At 37.5% G+C, this 24421-nt stretch overlaps 1 protein-coding gene across 1 annotated transcript in view; it reads right to left on the reverse strand.

Moving 5' to 3' along the window:
• The window catches only part of GPM6A (glycoprotein M6A), a 355480-nt gene that overhangs the window by 264378 nt on the left and 66681 nt on the right, over positions 1 to 24421 (reverse strand). The gene's annotated exons all lie outside the window — the stretch shown is intronic.

Genomic DNA, 24421 nt, shown 5'->3' on the forward strand with positions numbered 1-24421 from the left:
TTCATAGTATTTTCTTATAATTCTTTGTACTTCTGTGGTGTCAGCTGTTACATCTCCTGTCTCATTTCTGATTTTATTTACTTGGGTCCTTTCTCTTTTTCTAGTTTGGCTAAAGGTTTGTCAATTTTATCTTTTCAAAGAACTGACTTTTGGTTTCACTGATTTTTTTTTCCTATAGCTTTTTACTCTCTACATCATTTATTTCTGCTCTGAATTTTATTATTTCCTTTCTTCTACTCAACTTTGGTTTTATTTGTTCTTTTTCTAGTTCCTTTAGACATAAGGTTAGATAATGTTTTGAGTTTTTTTCTTGATTCTTGAGGTTGTATTGCTATAAACTTCCCTCTTTCAATTGCTTTTGCTGCATCTGAGAGATTTTAGATGATTATGCTTTCATTTTCATTTGACTCCATGTATTTATTTCTTCTTTGGTTGTTTCATTGACCCATTGGTTGTCTGGTATCCACATGTTGTCTAGTCTCCACATGGTTGCGATGTTTTCCAGTTTTTTCTTTTGATTTATGTCTCATTTCATACGTTTGAGGTTAGCAAAGATGCATGGTATGATTTCAATCTTCTTAAATTTACCAAGGCTTGTTTTATGACCTAATATGTGATCTATTATGGACAATATTCCATGTGCACTTTGAAACGAATGTATATTCTGTTGTTTTTGGAAAGAATGTTCTGTGTATACCTGTCATGTCTATCCGTTCCATTGTGTCAGTCACTCAAAGATACTGCTTCCTTACTGATTTTCTGTCTGGATGATCTATCCACTGATGTAAGTGGAGTGCTGAAGTCTCCTAGTATTATTGTATTACCATTGATTTCTTTCTTTATGTCTGTTAATATCTGCTTTATTTATTTAGGTGCTCCAGTGTTGAGTGCACAGATAATTTACAATTGTTTAACCCTCTTGTGGGATTGATCCCTTTATCATTACATACTGCTCTTCTTTGTCTCTTTGTTACAGTCTTTATTTTAAAATCTACTTTGTTGGATATAAGCATTGTTACCTTGGCTTTTCTTTTTTCTTCCATTTCCATGGTGAATGTTTTTCCATCCCTCACCCTCAGTCTGTATGCATCTTTAGGTCTGAGGTGAGTCTCTTGTAAGCAGCATATAGATGAGTCTTGTTTTTTTTTTTTTATCGATTCCACTACTCTATGTCTTTTTATTGAAGCTTTTAGGCCATTTACACTTAACGTAATTATTGATAAGTATGTACTTACTGCCATTTTAAAAATTTGTTTTCTGGTTGTTTTTATAGTTCTTTGTTCCTTTCTTCTTCTCTTGCTCTTGTTTGTGGCCAGTGGATATCTACAGTGTTCTGATTGGCTTCCTTCGTCTTTATTTTTGGTGTATCTATCATAGGTTATGGGTTTGTAGTTACCATGAGGTTCTATACAACATCCTAAGTAAATGGCAGCCTGTATTAATTTGATGGTCGTTTAAGTTCAAACACAATTTACAGGAAAAAAATATCCCCTTCTCTTCCCTTTTTACCCCCCTTCTCACATTTTATACATATGTTGACATATTTTACATTTTTATTCATATTTTTATTATGTCTAATAATAGCCATTTCTTTTCCACTTAAAGAAATCCCTTTAACTTTCTTGTAAGGCTGTTTTAGTGGTGATAAACTCCTTAAATTTTTATTTGTGTGAGAAACTCTTTATGTCTCCTTCAAATCTGAATGATAACCTGGCTGGGTAGGGAATTCTTGGTTGTAGGGTTTTTTTTTCCCTTTCAGCATCAAGTGTCACCTTTAAATGAGACAGATCCAGCCTATACTCACAGTATATGCATAGGACTAAATATTTGAGGTGATGGATGTGTTAATCAACTGGATTGGGGGGTGGGGGGGAATCCTTTCACAATGTATATATCAAATAGCCACGATATGCATTTTCAGTATTGTATAATTTTGTCACTTATACCTCAATAAAAGTGAAAAGAATAAAAATTTTAAAGAGATCTATGGAGACAGCAAGAGAAGAGATGAAAATGCTACAAATATATGTATGACATCTATCAGTTAGGCACACTAAAATGCACAATAGGAAAAGTTTTACAAAAGACATTAGTTCCAGAGACAAGGAATCAAGCTATGAAAAGTTGAGACAAGGTGTGTTCTTAACGATTCCTGCTTTTTGGTATGAGGGTCTTGGGCATAGTTAAGGCAATGCTGAGATTCAAAACATGTTATTTGAATAAAACAGATGCAGGATCAATTAATCCAGTTAAGTACCTCTCATGCTTTAATAATGGGCTTTTCCTGTCAAACAATCTCCTCTTACACAGTTCCTCACAATAATTCATTCATACCTAAAATACAATATTAAGTTGCATGGCATTACAATGGTATGTGTCATACTTCTATAATAAGGTAGCTTTAATCATTTCTCGCAAAGTGTCTAAAGATATTTCATAGATACTATACCAAAAAGCACCACTATCCATAAATATCCTGAGGAATGGTCTTCTCAGGGGTCACATGAGTATCTTGGGAAAAAAATGGGAACCTAGCACAGGGACAGACTGGCAGTTACTGGTAATTCTGAGAGGAGGATCTCTTTCCTAGTTAGGACTCACTAGCTGGTTTGTGTGAAAAGGGTTCTGTAATACCGCTAAAGCAAGGGTTGGAAAAGATAACGAAGTGACTTTGCAAATGCAATGAGGTGGCAAAATTATGTATTAGAAAGAAATCTTCAGATTAAACACACACTGCAAATCATCCAAGAAAGATATACAGGCACAGATTTCATTCAGACTATGCTAACTTTCTATCAATCAGCAGAGTTAAATTAAAACCATTCTTTAAAAAGAACATTTAGGGGCGCCTGGGTGGTGCAGTCGGTTAAGCGTCCGACTTCAGCCAGGTCACGATCTCGCGGTCCGTGAGTTCGAGCCCCGCGTCGGGCTCTGGGCTGATGGCTCAGAGCCCGGAGCCTGTTTCCGATTCTGTGTCTCCCTCTCTCTCTGCCCCTCCCCCGTTCATGCTCTGTCTCTCTCTGTCCCAAAAATAAATAAAAAACGTTGAAAAAAAAAATTAAAAAAAAAAAAATAAAATAAAATAAAAAGAACATTTATAATACACAATAATCTCTCTCCTTAAATAAGTAGAAGGAGGAAGAGGGGGAGGAGGAGGAGGGGCAGGGAGGAGGAGGAAGGAATGCCCAAACAGATTATAAATTAATTTGGTTAATTAGGCAGGCAATGTGATAGTGACTTTAATCTGATTTCCATGGGTCCACAGTTGCCCTCCAAACCCTGTGAATGGCCTAAGGTTCAAAATAAAAAAAATTTTTTTATTCATGGATAGGAGAATTTCAATATTTTAGTCAGATTTCCCAAGGAAGTCTATGCTCCATCCTATCAAAAAAGTCAAGGACCATTGTTCCCAATTTTAAAAATGAGCTCTAAAAAAGATTAAATATTCCATAACCTGTTAAATAATGTGAAATAGCTAAAGCCTCAAGGAACTCCTAAGAGAAGTAGAATGGGGCCCAAATTTTGTGTGTGCAGTGAGTTTAACACCTTTTGGAAACCCACTGCTTTATGAAAGACTAGAATGGGATGGATTTTACATTACACGAAGTATTCAAATTCTGACCATGACCTGTCCCTCTTCTTTGCTGCATCATGTTTCTTCCTTTTTGTTTTTTGTTTTTGGAGTGCCCTCTTTGCATTTACTTATTGGAGCATACCATATTTCTCAAAAATGACAACTCAAACTGGATAGGCCTTACAGAGCTGGTAAAAGAAGTCTATCCAGGTGGACTATTTGCTTGATTTCCCACCCGCAGTAATCTGGGAGAGCAGACGTAAAATGAGGAGGAAATGTACTTCTGAGGCAAAGAGTGGAATACCCAGTTTGTGTGCAAACTGAACATGCCTTGAAGGTCAAGGGAGCTGAGTTCAAATCCCACTCCCCCACCTAATATGTGTATGACTCATATAAGGTGGGATAAAAATATGTGACCTGTAAAGCAGAGCTACTAGTACATGCCTTCCAGGGTTTATGTGAAGATTGCATGAGTAAAATGCAAGTAAACTCCTCCACATTGGAAACAATGTTAGTTTCCTTCCTAGGCTGACATCAGTATTTAGGGAATTTCTAGTAATCGCACCCAACTGTGCTGTGTGTTCCACAATGGTCTTCTTGAGTGCCTGATATCAGTTCACTACCTCTCCCATATCTTTAGGCTAAAAGTTCCTTTTGGATTCTCTGGCCAGATATTGGTTCAGTTCTATAATAATCTCAGAGCCTCCAGAGAGCCTGAGATGTTGGCAAGGGTTACTTTATCCTTGGGCATTCAAGCCAAACTGGAAAGAGCCCCAAAGGCTTTCCAGTCTTATCTCTGCTCTGAAGTCCACACCAAAAGAAAAAAAAATTTGATGCTGAAGAAATAAAAACGTTTCAATAATGGTATAATGAAATGAAATTCAAGGAGCCCAATTTTAACATCTCTATGTAGATGAAACTGGCTCAGTTGATTTCCTTTCTACTGGAACCAAGTCTGAATTTAGATAAGGATCAGTCCATTTGGAATTTACAATAATATTTACATGATATGACTTTTTTATAAATACTCAAGCAAAATCCATAATTACTAATAATTTTAAGTTAACCTAATATAAAATCTAGTTGACTATGAAAGTTTCTTCTTTCTTTATGTTTCCTTCATTTATTTAACTGCATCAGCCGTTACAAATGGAAACACATCACTGCCCACCAAAGTACTATTGTCCTATAACGTAATTGGTACACCTTTTAGCTCATCTTCATCTCAGTAATGGTGAATTACAACGCAAGCCACACTTGTTATTTATCTAGGATACGTAATAACATGAGCTCACCGATACTTTGTCATTATCCATATCACCACCGATTTATTAATATTTTTTGGAAGGAAAAATGCTCAATCTCTGGTAATATCTAAGTCAAATAGATTTTAAACATGTTGTCAAAGACAGTCTTTCTAGTTACTGACATTTAGTAGTGTGAATAGTATACGTACCACAGAACTGAAAAATTTAATAACCTGAGAGCATTCTTTCTTTAGAAGAACATTTTACCCCGAAGGAAGTGGGCCATGAGAATGTGTAGTGGGAAGAACACTGAAGAGTCCAAGTTCTTCCAATCATGAGACACCAGGGAAAGTAACACACTAAACTATGAGAATCTAGCACACACCTGCCTCAGAAGCAGACGGAAGTGAGAAGTCTGCTGAGAATGAGGAAGGTTCCAAGAAAGATTTTTTTAAGGGTGTTTATACATTGTTGAGAGAGAAAGAGAGAGAACAGAGGAGGGAGAGAGAAGAGGGATAAAGAGAGAATCCCAAGCAGGCCCCACACTGCCAGCGCAGAGCCTGACGCGGGGCTCCAACTCATGAACCATGAGACCGTGACCTGAGCTGACATCAAGAGTCGGATGCTTAACCGACTGAGCCACCCAGGTGCCCCCACTAGAAAGATATTTTCCACACTTCCCTATCTCGCTCCACTATATCACGCGTATCTCAATAAGACAAACATGAGGACTAAAAAGGGTCCTCATTCCCTCTTTGCCTGGGGCCATCTACGTTTGCCTGCAGTGGTCCTCACTTAAATTTCTGTCCTGGATCTTTCCTTTCCAGATGAAGTGTCATTATTAACAACTGCACTCATATAGGCAAGATGCGTTTGGCAGCCTCTGATTTCTACTTCCTGCCTTTGGCATCCCATCTCTGGTAACATGTGAGAAACTTGTGTGCAGCAGACAGAGCCCTCATTTTAACCTATGGTTACATCTGGAGAAGACTGGTAATGACGTGTGTCTATTGCCGACCCTCTCCAAATGAAATATTACCAAATCCTCCTGGCAGCGACAGCACCCAGTGTGATCACGGATAAAGTGAAGCAGCAGCGTCAGGAGAGAACGGGAGAAGAATGAGACACAGGAGCCCGTTTGGCATCTGTTGTCCCAGGCGGATGTGCTGTGGCTCTTGCTAAAGACTGAGGGGAGCAGAGCTGTCCGGCCGCTGGTCAGAGGAATCAGTGAGGTACACAGGAAATGATGGGTTCAGTGTACGGGAAACATGTGAAGGAAAAAGAGACTGCACGGTTTGGCCTGAGAATAAATCCAAGAGAATTCTCAACGCTCATGCTATAGTGGTTGGGCCATTAAATCTACCATTGTTTATATTATTTACCTTGGAAAAGCTTTTCCTTTTGCAGTGAACCATTCTGCCATCAATTAGCTCTAAAGTTCTTGGTTGTTGGTTTTTTTTTAAATATTTTATTTATTTTTCAGACAGAGAGAGACAGAGCATGAGTGAGGCAGCGGCAGAGAGAGAGGGAGACACAGAATCCGAAGCAGGCTCCGGGCTCCGAGCTGTCAGCACAGAGCCCAACGCGGGGCTCGAACCCACCAACCGTGAGCTCATGGCCTGAGCCGAAGTTGGACGCTTAACCAACTGAGCCATCCAGGAGCCCCTCTAAAGCTCTTGTTTAATGAGAACATTAAACACCAGACTTGCATTTCTCAAAGAAGCTGATGATGTATGTGTTAACTTTTTTAAATGCTCATCCACTGAGAGTCGCGTTAATGTATCTGTTCACATGAAAATAAGAGAATGTAAATCTGCTAAGAAGGAATATCCTTTTCAAAGATCTTGTTAAAAAGCCTGTACCTGGTCACAGTGACTTAGGATGTGAAGCTGGGGAAGGGGTGTTGCCATGTCACTGTGTAAAGGATGTCTGCACCTACACCAAATGCCTGACTTCGAGATGGTTCCACAAATTATTTTATTGCAAATTTTCTTGTGCACATGGGTAGAGCTATTAAGATGTAGCCTTTACTTGGCAAATGAACTTCACAAACAGTTAAATTATCCTGTGTCATAAATGCTCCAAAGAGAAGCACAGAAACGAAAACCAGTTAAGTTTACTTCCCGGAATGATTTGAATTTTAAAATCTAATTTATGTATCTGAAACAAAGCTTTTAGAAGCTCATTCAGTTAAAGTGAAACACGTAGCATTATGGCCAATACTACTGTAAATGCAGTTTAAAAGTTCATCACTGACGAAAAGAATTATTTGCTTTTATGGTGATAGTATGAATACAAACTTTGCTGGAGCACAGCTTTAGAATAAAAACAACGTTCCTAATAAATGTACTTGGAATTGGCTTTGATGAATTATAATTCATACTAGTTTCTTTTTTTAAGGGAATCCATACGAGTTTCTAATTTCAATACTATACTAATCAAAATACAGCTGTAGTTGTCAAAATTTATCTGTGTGTATGTATACTTGTGTGCATTTTTAAACAAATCTCTAAATCTTGAATGTATATGTCTAAATTTTGAATGTTTTCACAATGTATTCAATAAATGCAGTGTCAAAAATGTTGGCTTTTGAAGCTTTGGGTCAACTGCAATTACTTAGGGTAAGCTGAAAGAAAAATAGACAAGGATATGGAAAAAATTAAACAACTGGAAATCAAACTGATTTTTAAGATTTAATTTTAAAATCTGTTTTCAAGAATAGATTGATTTGTGGGAAGAATCTTTTAATGGAGCTCCTATTTTTCATTGGATAATTTTAAATTCTGAGAGGGAAATAAAAAAAAAATTAAAACTGAGATGACCTAAGACTATGTGGTATCTAAATTTGATAAGAAAACACTGAAAAGAAATCAACTTATTTCACAAATTTTACCTTACGTATTTGTCCAAGAAAAATTACTATGAATCGAGGCACAACAACAGTACTTGTGAAAATATCTGACCTGAGATATTTATCATTTTACAATAAGAACATATTAGAATTAAGAATCCTTTTTTTTTTATAAATCAAGCATGTGCTTTAGATTTAGAAAAGGTTCGTGTTAAAATTAAATGTTACTTCCACAAAGAATATTTTCCGTTTAGCAAAATGGAATATTTTGAAAAATATTCTTCTGAGTTTATGAGAACCTCAGCACTGGTAGAGACAGGATACTGATCATTCAAAATATTATGGTATATGCCGAAATGCCAATTAAAGGAGTATTTTGAACTTAATAACCACAAGATAAACTGTACTTAAAATCCTTCAAATCACTGCCTTAGCCCATTTTCATATATATGGGAGTGTATTTGGTCAAATGTGACTTGTAATAAAAAGATTATGCATCACCATGATATTTCAGGAAAACCAAATAGGTGCCTATGTCACTAATGAAATAGTATTTAAAATATTAATTACTTTATCTCATGTATTTCTGATTTCTATTCTTGAAATATTTTTTATAATCTACATCTCACAGAAGGGCAATGATACACGCCGAGGGTCTGGATGTGTACCCCTAGGGAGGACACGTACGGAAAATGTTTTTACTGGTAGGCTGCATAAAAGATAAAATGTGGAGACCAACACAAGGAATGCAGAGATTCTCTTCTGAAACTGCACACGGGACAGAAGAACATGGCTTTGAGAGGCTGATTCTCTTGACTGAGCCATGTCCGGTCGTCTCTGGGAGCACTGCCCTGCCCACTGAGCACCGCTGAAACAGACGTGACACATGGGCTCCACAATCCACAAGAACTCCGCTCTCGTGGCACACAGAGTCCTCATGAAACCTCAGTCATTGCCGAAAAGAAGTCAGTTTCAGATAACAGAAGTTTTGTATGTTTTCCTAAGTTTACGCTGTGCCTTAGGAGTGCCCTGAAGCAAGCAAATTCTTCCTTCCTGAATCCTCAAGACTTGGAAGCGTCTTGCAAAGAAGTTTGCAATGTGCCTTTCAATGATAAAAACTTCCTCATTAACACAACAGTGACTCAGGACAAGAAAGATGGAATAAATGGAGTGAAATAGTACAGTTTTGAAAAATGTGGAAAGTCTTACTCCAGTGACATAAACCCTAACGTGGGAAAATTATCCAGCCTTTTCCTCTGTAGTCTGTCCACAGGTAGCAAATGGATGTACGATTTCGTAGCAAGGGTTACAAGTTTAGGAGACTGGGACATTATTCGCTACTTCCACTACAACCTCCTGCACCCCCAAAATAAAAATCTAAATCAAAAATTCATCCAGAAGAGCTTGAGACAAAAGCCAAGTCTACTTGGGCATCATTTCACTTGATGTCAGCCAAAAGGCCGAGAAGCAACAGGCATCACTTCAGAAGACAGATGTTACCTGGGGGGGGAGAGGGAGGTGGCAGTGAACCTGGGGGGCTCGTAGTGGGCAGTGTAGAGAACTGAATATGCACCAAGGAAAGCTGCCATAAAAACAAGAGTTTGCTTTTTTCTCTGTTTTGATTACCACTTGCAAAAGATTTAGAACATAAGTATAGAAAGAAGCATATTTAACTCTGATTCATCACGTTAATATATACATTTGGGGGCACCTGGGTGGCTCAGTCGGTTAAGCACTGACTTCGGCTCAGGTCATGATCTCATGGTTCGTGACTTCGAGTCCCGCATTGGGCTCTGTGCTGACAGCCCGGAGCCTGGAGCCTGCTTCGGATTCTGTGTCTCCCTCTCTCTCTGCTCCTTCCCCACTCATGCTCAGTCTCTGTTTCTCAAAAATAAATAAACATTAAAAAAAATTTTTTAAATATGTGTGTGTGTGTGTGTATGTGTGTGTGTGTGTGTGTGTGTATGTATATGTGTGTGTGTATATATATATATACACACACACATATTTTTATCATGCAATTTGGCCAAAGAACTCTGAATAGGAATCTATTCAACATCCAACTCTCAAAATTAAAATAATGATGCTCTAAGGGAAACACACCCTTATTAATAGGTTATATCCTTCACTAATTTGCATGGATGGGGCTGTCTGAGAATACATTTCATTGCACATTATTGCAATATTTCCCAGGAGCACTTCCTTTGATGGGTAGCCAACACATAAGGAAGTCGTGGATGAAGCTACCCCATGCTGGAAGTCTAAGACTTGTGTAGAATACAATAACATACTTTAACTCTCAGTAGTTTCAGAGCTGTGATTCAGTAAAAGAAGTAAACCAAATTTTAAAAGCAACAGTCTTCCCAGAAATGCTAATGAAAATTAAAGATGGCAGCCTTATGACATGCAACCCAACATTAGCCTTCAATCTGAGAACACAAGTGATTTTCTTCTGTATTTAGGACACTTTCATAAATAAAAGAAACATCTTTATATTCCTGAAATCACCTATCTCAATCAAAATATTTTGAAGGCTAAATCTTATTAGAAAACCTCATTAGTTCCTGCTTCAAGAAGCCAGAAGCACTTCGGAAATATAAGTGCTTTTCTAAGACGGCACTGCTCTAGCATTTTCTCAAAGGCACTTGGTAGGACTCTGTGTTAAACAAAAATAAATTTAATTACTAAAATACCAATGAAATAGCACTGTTCTGCATTTGTCAAACTGCCCCCAAACACATTAATTGAGTGGAGCACATACACAACTTGTGAGTGGCGTCTGGGGGGAGGCGATCTTACGGGAGTGAACCTACAACCTCTGTGATCTGATGCTAAACTCCAGGCCCTCAGAGTCAGAACTGCTTGGTGTTGGGAGGAAACCCACACATATGGAGTACAGAGGTATTCAAAGGAGCAAACACAGTGAGCTTTTTTTTTCCCTTTCAGCTACCATGACCCATTTATTTTCAAATAACTGTCTACAAAGACTTGGGTATGTGTAGACCACCGTATTTGTTAATGCAATGAACGTAAAAATAAACAAAACTATACTACTAACATCTTCTGTTCCATCTTAGTAAGAAAGAGGAGTATACAAAACATATAGAGCAGAATGTGATAAATGCCGAGAGAGGGAGAAGCAGAGAGAGTGGGGGGTACAGTGGAGATCACAAAGAACTGTAAGAAGGAATACATCCTGTGTATTCTCCTGTGTACATCATGGCTGTGTGCCTGTCTTGGGGCAACAGGGACCAAACAGTATTCTGAAATGAAGAGTTAACTCCTCTCTCACTCCTGTCCTCTGGGAACCTACATATTCCCTATGGATAAAGGCAAGCCTAAAAATCAATTAATCTCAACTTCCTTTTCTCTGGCTCTTTCTGTTTTCAACACAAACCATCACGAGCTGTTTTATTTCATCTGACATGCTACCCAAGCCCCAGAGATGACTGTCGTAGTCCTGAAACAGACAACACTGTCACTTTGAAGTGAGGCACTCCATCTTCTGTTACTAAAAACATCCTGTAAAAATTGTGCTTTTTTGCCTCTGCTCGAAAAGAGCGTGCAGTTTCCAAACAAAAAACACCAGAAGCAGTTGAGTTCTTCATGGTGAAGATTGCTTCCATGTAAATATTCCTTTTTTGAAGAGGTTTTTAGACTCGGCTACAGCATCAACAACAAAAAAAAGCGTAACAATAATGTTAAAATAAAAAAAAAATCTTTAAAAACCTTTCTTCTGTTATTTTTGAAAAAAGCTGCAGCTTGAACTCATCTTTTCTAAGGAGCATTGTGAGTTTCATACAGCTTATTCTATATACTTCACAAGCTAAATTTAGACAGTCACACTCAACTCTGAATTAAATTTTTAAAGGGCTCCTTTTTTTTTTTTTTTTTTGCTTACTGAAGTTTTCTTGAGTCTCAAATGCTGAACCTCATTTTAATCCCTTTGAATTCTTAAGAATAAAAGCTATTCAAATAATCTGAAAATTTCTATCAAGAATTCTGGCACTTTTCCTACAGATAAAATGAATGAGCATTCCATTCCTCCCACATAGCAGGCAGGAAGGCAACACAACTATTTCCTAAACATAGATCTTTCTTTCTCAGTCCATGTTGCACAACTCTGGTACAATATATTATTCAGGAACTGACACTCTGGTAAACAACAGTGGGGTGCAATATATGAAATTTAGATAATACAAGTCACAGAATTATTTCAATTAGTTTTCCATTATTGTGATGGCATTTAGCTCTTCCTAGTTAAATTAGCAACCAGATTCTTGAGACAGGAAATCGTATCTAATTTTAAAAACACCAAGGGGCACCTGGGTGGCTCAGTCAGGTGAGCAGCCGACTCGATTTCGGCTTAGGTCATGATGTCACGGTTCGTGTGACTGGGCCCCATGTCGGGCTCTGCACTGTCAGCACAGAGCCTGCTTGGGATTCTCTCTCTCTCCCTCTCTCTCTGCCCCTCCCTCACCCTCTCTCTCTCTCTCTCTCTCTCTCAAAATAAATAAATAAACTAAAAAAAATAAAAAATAAATAATTAAAAAAACAATAGTAGCAATCAGAGGATCTTGGTATGATAATTATTATCACAGGCATCAACATCGCAGTGAATCTTTCCTGGGCACTTAGATTGAGACAGGCACAGTTGCAAGCATGGGTCTCTCCAATCTTGATCTACAACAGCCATTTATGAGGTTATCACTATTACTGTGCCCCTTTTACAGATGGGAAAATGGAGGCAGAGAGAAATATTGAATAAATACTGGTTAATGTAAGCACTATTAAATCCTGAGCTTAGGTCAGTGTGAATATTAAGATTGCTTCTATCCTTCCACTGCTCATGGATAACAGGGATGCCAGATAAAATATAAGATGTCTAGTTAAATTTTAATGGTAGATAAAAAGGAAATCATATTATATTTTATATATAATTATAATAGAGATATAATATATGATATCTTGATTACAATTGTATCCCATATGATATTTGAGACATATTTATACTACACAATTGTTTGTTGTTTATCTGAAATTCAAATTTGAATTTTATTAGCTAAATCTGGTAACCCTAAATTAGCAATTTATAACACCCTTCCATCCCCAATCTAGATTCTATGCCTGAGGTTTCAATCATCAATATGTATAATATACACACACGAGTCACTATTAAACACACACACATACACACACTTGTACAATAATTCTGAATATTCTATATTTAAGAGTTTTAAACTTCTGATAATAGTTTCTAAATCTTACTGAGCACTTGCATTGTACCCTACATATTCTAAGTGCTTTACATATCTTAATGCATTTAACGCCCACAAAACCCTGTGACTAGGTATCACATCCCATTTTTGCAAATAAAGACAATGAAGCATGAAAAATGCCATGGTCTGAATGGTTGTGAGCCCCCCGAATTCATATGTTGAAATCCTAACCCCAAAGGTGATGGCATTGCCATTAGGCGTTAGCAAGGGAGGCCCTTGTGAGATGATCAGGTCAGGAGAGAACCTTCGTGAAAGAGATTAGTGCTCTTATAAATGAAACCATACAACGCTCCTTAGACACTTCCACCCTGTGAGGACACAGTGAGAAGTCAGCAGTCTGCAATTCAGAAGGTGACCTTCACCAGAATGCAACCGTGCTGGTGCCTGGATCTTGGATTTCCCAGCTCCGGATCCGTGAGAAGTAAATTCCTGTTGCCTATAAACTACCCTGTCAGGAGTATTTTGTTACAGCAACATAAACAAAGACAGAGAGGTTACGTACTTTTGCCAAAAGCACATGACAAGTGGCAGGTTTGAGCCCAGGCCATCTGCTTTAGGATCCTGCTCCAAATTACAATTCTGTATAGAATAACAGGCAGGGAGATACAGACTGAACAAAGTGCAGAGTTTTCTGAACAGCAACCTGCCGTAATAGACAAACTTTGTTGAGGGCTCAAGGCAATCAGTAGAGACTCCAGCAGGGTCACATCCCAGCGCTTGGGCTCAACTAGCCCTGAAGGAAAGACAACTGTAAACTAGCCTTAAGAAAACTGTAAAACAAGCCTAGAAGGACCAAGCAGACCTGCAAGTAACCTAGCTTCCCTCTAAAAGAAACTCCTGCACTCTTGATGGAACACACAAAATTCCAACACAACCTGTGACATCCATAGAAATATTCCTCTAGTCCTCAGTGTGAAAACCAGAAAGAGAATCAGTCAACAGAACAGACCCATCAGTCATAAATGCCAGAGAGCAAACAAGGTCTTTAAAACAGCTATAATAAGCATGCTATAGGATTTAAAAGAAACAAATAGAACTTCTAGAAGAAAAGAGCATAAAATCCTAGAGGAAAAAAAAACAGTGCCTTGAATGGGGCACCTGGGTGGCTCAGTCAGTTAAGCATCTCACTTCAGCTCAGGTCATGATCTCGTGGCTCATGAGTTTGAGCCCCACATCGGGCTCCGTGCAGAGAGCACACAGTCTTCTTAGAATCCTCTGCCTCCCTCTGTCTGCCCCTCTCCCCCCCTCAATAAATAAATAGCTAAATAAATAATTTTTAAAATGTGCCTTGGATGGACCTAATAGCCCAATCTACTAAGAAGATATGGAATAGATACAGAAACCAGGAAAATAAAAGTACAGAAAGACGAGAAAAGAAAATGATCTCAGTGACTTCTAGGACAGTCTAATAGAGGTGTAATTGGAATCTCAGATAAAAAGAGATAGGCAAGACAGAAAAAGCATTCTTAGGAAATGATGGTTGAAATTTCTCCCAATTTAATAAAATCTCAAAATCCACTGACTCAAAAACACAAAACAAAACAAGCCTCAACGTTTATAAGCACAGAGAAAACCACACCGAGGCATTTCATAACCGAATTGTTGAAAAGAGTTAATAAAAAAAAAAATCTTAAAAGCAACCAGAGAGAAAACACACATTAATTGTCAAGGAACAGAAATGAGACCTTCAGACTTCTCATCAGACACAATACAATCTAAAATACATGGAACACTGCTTTTAAAGTGCTGGGGGAAAAAACTGTCAACCACAAACTTTACATCCAGGGAAACATACACTGAAGGAATAAAGGTGAAATGAACACGTTCTCATATAAGCAAAAGCTTAGATAATCCATTTATAGCAGATATACTACCAAAAAAAAAGAAAAACAGGAAAGGGAATACTTCCGCAAAAAGAAAATAATACTAGAGAGAAGTCAGGTCTACATAAAGGTCAGAAGAGTACCAGAAATGATAAGTAGGTATAACCTAAAGGCATTTTTTAATTTTTTAAATTTTTGATAATTGTTTAAAACGAAAGTATAGCAAAGTATTCTGGATTTACAACATGCATAGAAGTAAAATATATAACAACAATAATACACAAAAAGGAAGTTGAAAATAGTACATTGTTTTAAGGTTATTACGTTACATGTGAAGATATATGTTACTCGAAAGTAAATTATAATACACTGAAGTGTATATTATGAATCCTACTTGAACCCTGTACAAATGCTAAAAAAAAAATGAAATATAGTTGATAAACAAACTAGAGGAATAGTAAAAATACTCAACTCCAAAAAGGCCAGGAAAAATTAAATAATGAACAAAAAATAGATGGAATATATAGAAAATAAAAAACAAGGAATTAAACCACCCCTACTGCCAATTACAATAATGCTCATGGTGTTAAAGAGTGTGATAAAATGTGGATTTCAGCCTGTATAAAAAAGCTGTCTCAACTGCATGCGTTCTGTAAAATACACACGTGTGTATGAAGACAGAAATCAAGTCAAAAGTAAAAGACTGGAAAAGATACACCATGCAAGTCCTACTCACAAGAAAACCAAAAAGTCCATTAAAAGTGGGTAAAGGATAAGGCACTGCGAAAAATAATATATACAAGTTGACAATCAGGTCATGAAAACATTTTCAGCATCTCCTGTCTTCAGAGAAATGCAGATTAAAACTATAGTAAGATATGACTACCAACTTTCTGAATGATTCAAATCAAAGTAGACAATATCTAGTATCAGTGAGGATGTGGGGGTAACACTAAGTCCTATGCACTGTTGCTGGGAATATAACCTGGTACGACTTCAGAAAACAGTTTCAGAGTTTCTTACAACGTTCCACAGGCACTGCCACATGACTCGGCAAAGACGTCCTAGGTAGTTAATGAAAAAACTGAAAACCTATGTCCACACACAGACTTGCACATAATGTTCTTAAAAGCTATTTTTTTTTTCAAACAGCCCAAACCGAACACAACCCAAATATCTATCAAGAGGTGAGTGAATAAGCAAATCGTAAATCCATACAATGGGTCACTCCTGAGCACGGGAAAAAGAAAAATGCGCTGTGCACACAGCAACATGTGCGTGAACCTCAAAAGCTTTATGGTGAGTGAAAGGAGCCAGACAAAAGCTATATTCATTTACGTTGACTTCTACAGCAGCCAAAGCAGATCAGTGATTGCGGAGGGGGGTGGGAGGTGGCGAAGAGTAGCAAAGGGCACCAGTGATCTTTCTGGGGATTGGTGATGCTTACACTGGTTTCGCATTTGTCAGAAGTCACTGAACTCTATCTATGCTTGAAATGAGTGTGCTTCATTATAGGTGAAATTTTCCTCTGTAAAGCCAATTTTCTAAATGCTAATTTTACACCATTTACTCTCTTTTGTAAACCAGTGATTCTCAAACTTGAATCACTTAACACCTGACCAAAAAAAAAGGGGGGGGGAGGGGTTATATCCATGAATCTAGGAAAACACTGATACACCAAATTTTGGCTGTAAGTCAAATAAGTCGATCATTTATGACAATAGAAACTAAATTGTTTATTAACGTTGTTAATTCAAGGTTGTAGTGACTGGAATCCTCTAAAACATCCCCCAAATCTGACAACGTAGGAGAAATTACACAGACTATATTCATCTCAATAAATGTCAACACCATAATTTTTTTTTTTAATTTTTTTTTTAACATTTATTTATTTTTGAGACAGGGAGAGACAGCATGAACGGGGGAGGGTCAGAGAGAGAGGGAGACACAGAATCTGAAACAGGCTCCAGGCTCTGAGCTGGCAGCACAGAGCCTGATGCGGGGCTCAAACTCACGGACCGCGAGATCATGACCTGAGCCGAAGTCGGATGCTTAACCGACTGAGCCACTCAGGCGCCCCTACACCATAATTTTCTAAAGATACTCTTCAAACACGCAAACTTACAATGTTTGAGGGCATATATCAGTGTTTTGTTTGGGTTCTAAAATTTATGGGGTCTTGGGGCACCTGGGTGGCTCAGTCGGTTGAGCGTCCGACATTGGCTCAGGTCATGATCTCACAGCTCATGGGTTCAAGCTCTGCGTCGGGCTCTGTGATGGCAGTTCAGAGCCTGGAGCCTGCTTCAGATTCTGTGTCTCCCTCTCTCTCTGCCCCTAACCCACTGGCATTCCATCTCTGTCTCTCCCAAAAATAAATAAGCATTAAAAAACTTTTTAATTTATGGGGTTTTGTTTGAAATTAACTAGCTCAATAAAAGTAAACAGAAAAAAGAAAATTAATTTCCTATAAATGCTTTCAGATACCCTTTCAGCCAAGCAATAAAACCATCACATTTATTTTCCCTCCATTTATAATTTTGTAGCTGTCATTTACACCTCCAGGCATCTTTACAAATCGTGTAACAAACTGCTTCATACTGACTATGTTAGCTATACAGTGTAGTCCCACTGTTTAGACTGCTGCCTCAACCAAACCTTCCGTGTATATGCTTAAAAACAACAGTGCTAAAAATAAATTATTGCTCAAGCCCTCATCTTATGCTCAGAGGTCACAATCAAGCATAAAATTCCAAAACAAATACTAAAACCTGTTTTTAAGAAATTACCATCTCTCAGTCCCATTTAATGTCACATGTGTTTCTTGACTGCTCTCATGATGAGGGCACGCCTGCCCAAACAGCCGTCCTAGGCACTGGGCTGAGCGCTGACCCTTCAGAGCACAGTAAGGTGCTTCCATTCTGAGTTCCAATAGCAACGCTGACTCCCGGGCCGTGGGGCACTGGCTGACCCTTCTGCCTTTACCCGGTCGTCTCCTGCTGCGTGAGAGCCTCGCAGGTCACCTTTCCACCTCTAAGCCCCCATCCCCTTGGTGGTGAATCCCTCTGATTCACTGAATTTGGTTGTTTATGACAGCTCTCAGGAATTACTCAAATGTACGGACCCTCACTGTACAGGAAAAAAAGTTATTCTCAAATATTAAAGCAAGTCTGCCCTGTTACACACCCTCTGCTTTTCCTTCTGTCGTGCCAAAGCCATGAAGATTTGGATTTCTAAAACCATTGTCAGAGGAAACAGAAGACTCAGAGAAATCAGAATTTTTTGCATCCCCATTTAAATACCAATTAACTAAAGAGAAATATAAGGTATATGTATTACCTATGAGCAAAACATAAAACATGAAATACATTTAATTCAAGGAATAAAATAGGATTTGAATAAACTCAAATTCCTGATTTCTAGTACTCTTTAATAGAATATCCCCAGTTCTCCCCCTTTTTTGTCTGGCAAATCAGTAAACCACAGTGAAAATTTTATGATACTCTAAGTTTTATAAAATATAATAAGCAAATCCAAAGTTGATCTTGGAGAGCGGATGTGCTAAACGCACTGAAAAAGTACCATCTTGCTGATTTAATAAAATGAAGTTCAGAATCACATTGATTCATTAGAGCACATATTGTCAAGGGTTTTTTTTTTTTTTAATTTTTTGATGAGGTAAAATGACATGTAACATTTTATTAGTTTCAGGTGTACCACATAGTGACTCGGCCTTCATACACATTGTAAATAATCACGGTAAGTCTACTTACCATCTGTCACCAGAGAGTTAACTTTTAGGATCTACTGTCTTGACAACTTTGAGATGTGCTCCATGTTACTGACTCTAGTCACCATGGTATACATTATACACCTATGACTTAGTCATTTGTAACTGAAGTTTATACCTCTTATTTTTAATGTTTGCTTATTTTTGAAGGAGAGAGAGAGAGACAGAGTGGGAGCAGGGGTGGGGTGGAGAGAGAGGGAGACACAGAATCCCAAGCAGGCCCCAGGCTCTGAGCTGTCAGCACAGAGCCCAATGTGGGACTCAAACTCATGAGCTATGAGATGGTGACCTGGACCAAAGTCAGATGCTTAACCAACTGAGTCACCCAGGTGCCCCTAAAGTTTGTACCTCTCGACTCTCTTCACCTTTTTCCTCCATTCTCAAACCCTTCCCTCTCTGGCAACCAGCACTGTGTTCCCTGTATCTATGATACTTGTATTGCTTGTTTTATTCTTTGTTTTGTTTTTTAGACTCCATATATAAGTGAAATCATATGGCATTTGTTTTTTCTCTGACGTATTTTACTTACTATTGTTCCCCTAAGGTCTATCTGTGTTGGTGCAAATGGCAAGATCTCCCTTCTTTTTACTGAGCAGTATTCCAGTGTGTGTGTTTGTGTGCGTGTGTGTGTACAACTTCGTTATTCATTCATCCATTGATGGACACTTAGTTTGCTTCCAAATTTTGGCTATTATAAATAACGTTGCAATGAATAGAAGGGTGAATGCTGCAATGAATGTATCTTTCCAATCTGTGTTTTTGTTTTCTTCAAATAAATACACAAAAGTGGAATTGCTGGATCATATAACAGTTCTATTTTTTTAATGCTTATTTATTTATTTTGAGAGAGAGAGAGAGAGAGAGAGAGAGAGAGAGAGAGAAAGACAGAGAGAGAATGAATGAATCCCAAGCAGGATCCACGCTGTCAGCACAGAGCCCAATGTAAGGCCCAATCTCACTATGGCAAGATCAGGACCTGAGCCGATATCAAGAGTCAGATGCTTAACCAACTGAGCCACCCAGACATCGGCTAGTAATTCTATTTTTAATTTTTTTTAGTAACTTCCATAGTGGTTGCACCAATTTATATTTACACCAACAGTGCACGAGGGTCCCTTCTTCTGCACATCCCCATCAACACTTGTTGATTCTTGTCATTTTGATAACAGCCACTCTAATTGGTGTGAGGTCACGTTCATAGTGGTTCTGACCTGATGATGAGTGATGTTGAACACCTTTTCACGTGCCTATTAGCCATCTGTATGTCTTCTTTGGAAAATGTCTATTCAGAGTCTCTGCCCATTTTTAAATCAAATTGCTTCATTTTTTTATACTGAGTTTTGTGAGTTTTTTAAATATATTTTGAATACTAACCCCCTATGTGATATATATGAAAATATGAGAATATTTTCTCCCATTCAGTAGACTGCCATTTTATTTTATCAATGCTTGCTGTTTCCTTTGCTGTGCAAAAGCTTTTTAGTTTGATGGAGCCCACTTGCTTTTTTCCCCCTTTTCTTGCCTTTCCTGGTAAAGTCAGATACTTAAATTCGTCGCCAAGAAGAACGTCAAGTAGCTTAACCACCTCTGTTTACTTCTAGGAGTTACATGGCTTCAGGTCTTACATTCAAGTATTTCATCCATTTTCAGTTAATTTTTGTGTATGGTGTAAGTAGTCGTCTAGTTTTATTCTTTGGCACATGGCTCATCAGTTTTCCCCACACCATTTATTGAAAAGATGGTCTTTCTCCCACTGTGTATTTTTACCTCTTTTGTTGTAAATAAATTGACCATATATGCATGGCTTTATTTCTGGGTTCTCTCTTCCGTTCCACTGATTTATGTGTCTGCTTTTATGCCATCACTAAACTCTTCTGGTTCCTACAGTTTTGTAATAAGGTTTGAAAACAATGAAAATGATGACTCCAGACGCAACTGTTCTTCCTTTTTAAGGCTGCTTTGGCTATTTGGGGGCTTTTGTGGTTCCATATGAATTTTAGAATTGTTTTTGTTCAATATCTGTGAAAATGTCATTGGAATTTTGATAGAGATTACATTGACTCTGTATATTATTCTGGATCACTCGGATAGCATAACAATATTAACTCTTCCAATCCATAAACTATCTTTCCATTTTTCTGTGTCTTATTCAATTTCTTTAATTAATGACTTATAGTTTGCAGTGTGTGGGTCTTTCACCTCCTTGGTTACATTTATTCCCAAGTATTTTACTCTTTTTGATGCAATTGTACATGGGATTGTTTTCTCAATTTCCCTTTCTGACAGTTCATTGTTACTATATCGAAACAAAACCGGTTTTTATGTACTGATTTTTGTCTCCTGCCACTTTACTGAATTTATCAGTTCTAACAGATTCTTTTTGTGGAGTCTTCAGGTTTTTCTATGTATGAAATCATGTCATCTGTAAATAGTGACAGTTTTACAAGTTCTTCCACTCCACTTTGAACGCCTTTTATTTCTTGTTCTTGCCTGACTGGTCTGGCAAGAACATCCAGTAGCACGTTGAATAAAAGTGGGGACAGTGGGTATCCTTGCCTTGTTCCTGATTATTACAATGAAGGCTTTCAACTTTTCACTTTCGAGCAGGATATTAGCTATGGGCTTGTCACATATGGCTTTTGTTATGTTGAAGTATGTTCCTTCTATACCCACGTTGTTGACTGTTTATCATAAATGAATGTTGAATTCTGTCAAATGTTTTTTCTGCATCCATTGAGATAATCATATAATTTTTATCCTTCATTTCGTTAATGTGGTGTATCACACCGATTGACTTGCAGATGTTGAATCATCCTTGCACTCCTGGAGTAAATTCTACTGGATCATAGCGGATGAGCCTTTTAATGTATTCTTAAATTTCATTTGAAGTTTCTGGTTGAGGATTTTTTCATCTATGTCCATCTGAAATACTGGCCTATAAGTTTTTTTTCTTTGTGATGTCTTTAAAAGAAGGATCTCAGCTCCCTATAGCCATTTGGGTCTCCTGGATGTAAGTCCCATTGGTTTTCTAAGCCAGACATTGAGGCTAATCTCCCCAATGCAGATCCCAATATCTGGAGGCCTGGTGTGGGCCACAAGCCCCTCCCTCCTCCAGGAGAAACTCCAGATTGTGAGATCCCTCCTGCTTATGGGTTGCCCCACCAGGAGTGGGGTTTTTACCAAGACCACATCTCTTCTTCTCCTACCCTTTGAAATTGTAGCCCTTTAATCCTTTGCTGTGGAGGAATAGTGTAGTTACCTTTCCATTCCTTTTTAGAGGGAATTGTTCCATAGACATAGCTGTAGATTTGGTGTGTCCATGAAAGGTGAGTTCAGGATTTCCCAGCAAAATTAAAAAAATAAAAAATAAATTCCACGAATGCCTCTCCATCACTGCTTGTATCTCAATTTGTAATTGAGTCACTAAAGTGCTTATGTCATTAGCATTCTTAGGACACTATGCCCATTGACAGCAGGGCTCAGGTTGGGTTAACCCAACTCTGTATCCTAGCAGAGGACAAAGATCTCAGCAGCCAGCAGGTACTTGAGGGTATTTCATGAATTAATGTTAAAATATACATAAGAAATCTAGGAAATATATAAAAGAATATTACAAGCTCTTGGGATATGGAGGATAATCTAACAAGACATAAAACCAGAAAAAATAAAGAAAAAAATTTAATAGTATAAAAACTTTAAGCATTCAGTCAAGTAAAACTATCATAAATTTAAAAGATAAACACAAAATTAAGAAAAACTGCTTGCTAAATTGTATTAGGCAAGGAATTACTATCCATAATACAATTGGAACCATAAATAAATGATAAAAGAAGACAAGCAATTAAATAGTAAAATAATGGAAGGGTCTGAACACATATGTCACAGAAAATAAACATGAATACCTAGTGATACATGAAAAGATGGTCTATCTCACTCAGAATCAAAGAAATTTACATTAGAAGATATCTTTCATTCTATATCCACAATTAAGATTCAGGATGTCCGGGGTTTCCAAGAGTACAGGACAACAAAACCATTATCCACTTTTAGTGGAATTAAAAATGGAAATAGCTTTTAGAGGAGGCAATTAATCAAAATATTAAAATTATAAATGTGCATTTTCTTTGATCTGGCAATTCTATTTTAGAAATCTACAGAAATCCTAACTTATATACACTCAAGGGCAAAATTTATACTGTAGCATTTTTTGTAAATAATAAAAAGGAACTAACCTTAATGCCCCTAAATTAAAGACATTACTTTACATATCTAATACAGGTATATGCAGCCTTTTAATACAAATGTTTGTTTCTATATATGTAACGCTATGAAAAATTTTAATGAAAAAACAAATAAAAAACAAGCTACAGAAAAGCTTGCAAAGTGTGACCCAATTCACGTTATAAAAATATACAAACGTGCCTTACACACACAAATGGACATAATACTCTGCATGACACATAGTACTTAAAACATTTGTTTAGGGGCATTTCTTAGGGTCAGTCAGTTGAGTGATCAACTCTTGATTTTGACTCAGGTCATGATCCCAGGGTCGAGGGATCAAGCCCCACATCAGGCTCCACACAGACCATGGAGAACAAACTGAGGGTTGTTGGTTGCTAGAGGGGTTGTGGGTGAGGGGATGGGCTAAACGGGTAAGCGGCATTAGGGAGGACACTTGTTGGGATGAGCACTGGGTGTTTTATGTAGGGGATGAATCACTGAATTCTACTCCTGATATCATTACTGCACTATATGCTAACTAACTTGGATATAAATTTAAAAATAAATAAATACATAAATAAATAAATAATTCATGTAAAGCACTAAGTCCAGAGCAAACCCATGCTAAATAAATAAGCTAATCTTTATAATGAAAAACTGCATCTACACTTACAAATGCCACTTAGATCAAAACCTGAAATCAATAATATAATTGATTTGGTCAGCAAGGTGACTCTGAATCAACCAATTTAATTTTTAAAATGTTAATAAATTACTTATATATATTTGACCTCAAGTGAATAGATAACACAGTGTCTGGGTTTCATCTTTTTGTACCTCAGCCTTGCCCTCAATCCCTTTATCTTTTTAAATAAATATTTAAATAAATCTTAAATATTTTTAAAATTTTTTAGCTTATTTATTTATTTTTTTGAGGGAGAGAGCGAGAGAGCAAGCAGGGGAAGAGCAGAGACAGAGGGGGAGAGAGAATCCCAAGCACGCTCTGCACTGTCAGCACAGAGCCTGATGTGGGGCTTGAACTCATGAACTGTGAGAAAGATCATGACATGAACCGAAATCAAGAGCCAGATGCTTAACTGAGTGAGCCATCCAGGTGCCCCAAGACAGAATAATTTTTAATAGGAAAATTTTTTATTTGACTATTAAAATTATTTTGAACATATCTATCAATAACTGATTTGCATGTAAATAGACTAAAATGCTCCAATCAAAACACACAAAATGAACGAATGGATGGAAAAACAAGACCCATCTGTATGCTGCCTACAGGAGACTCATCTTAGACCTAAAGAAAACTGCAGATTGAAAGTGAAGCAATGGAGAACCATCTATCATGCAAGTCGATGTGAAAAGAAAGCCGGAGTAGAAATACTTATATTGGACAAAGTAGACTTTAAAATAAAGGCTGTAGCAAGAGATAAAGAAGGACAAAGGACACTATATAATATTAAAGGGAATATCCAACAGGAGGATATGACAATTACAAATATTTATGCACCCAACATGAAAGCACTCAAATATACAAAACAGTTAATAACGTAAAGGAACTAATTGATAGTAATACAACAATAGTAGGAGACTTTAACAGCCCACTTATCCTCATGAACAGATCATC

Source organism: Puma concolor, chromosome B1 (assembly GCF_028749965.1).
Source record: "Puma concolor isolate L17-30 chromosome B1, mPumCon1.1.hap2, whole genome shotgun sequence".
Classification (NCBI taxonomy): domain Eukaryota; kingdom Metazoa; phylum Chordata; class Mammalia; order Carnivora; family Felidae; genus Puma; species Puma concolor.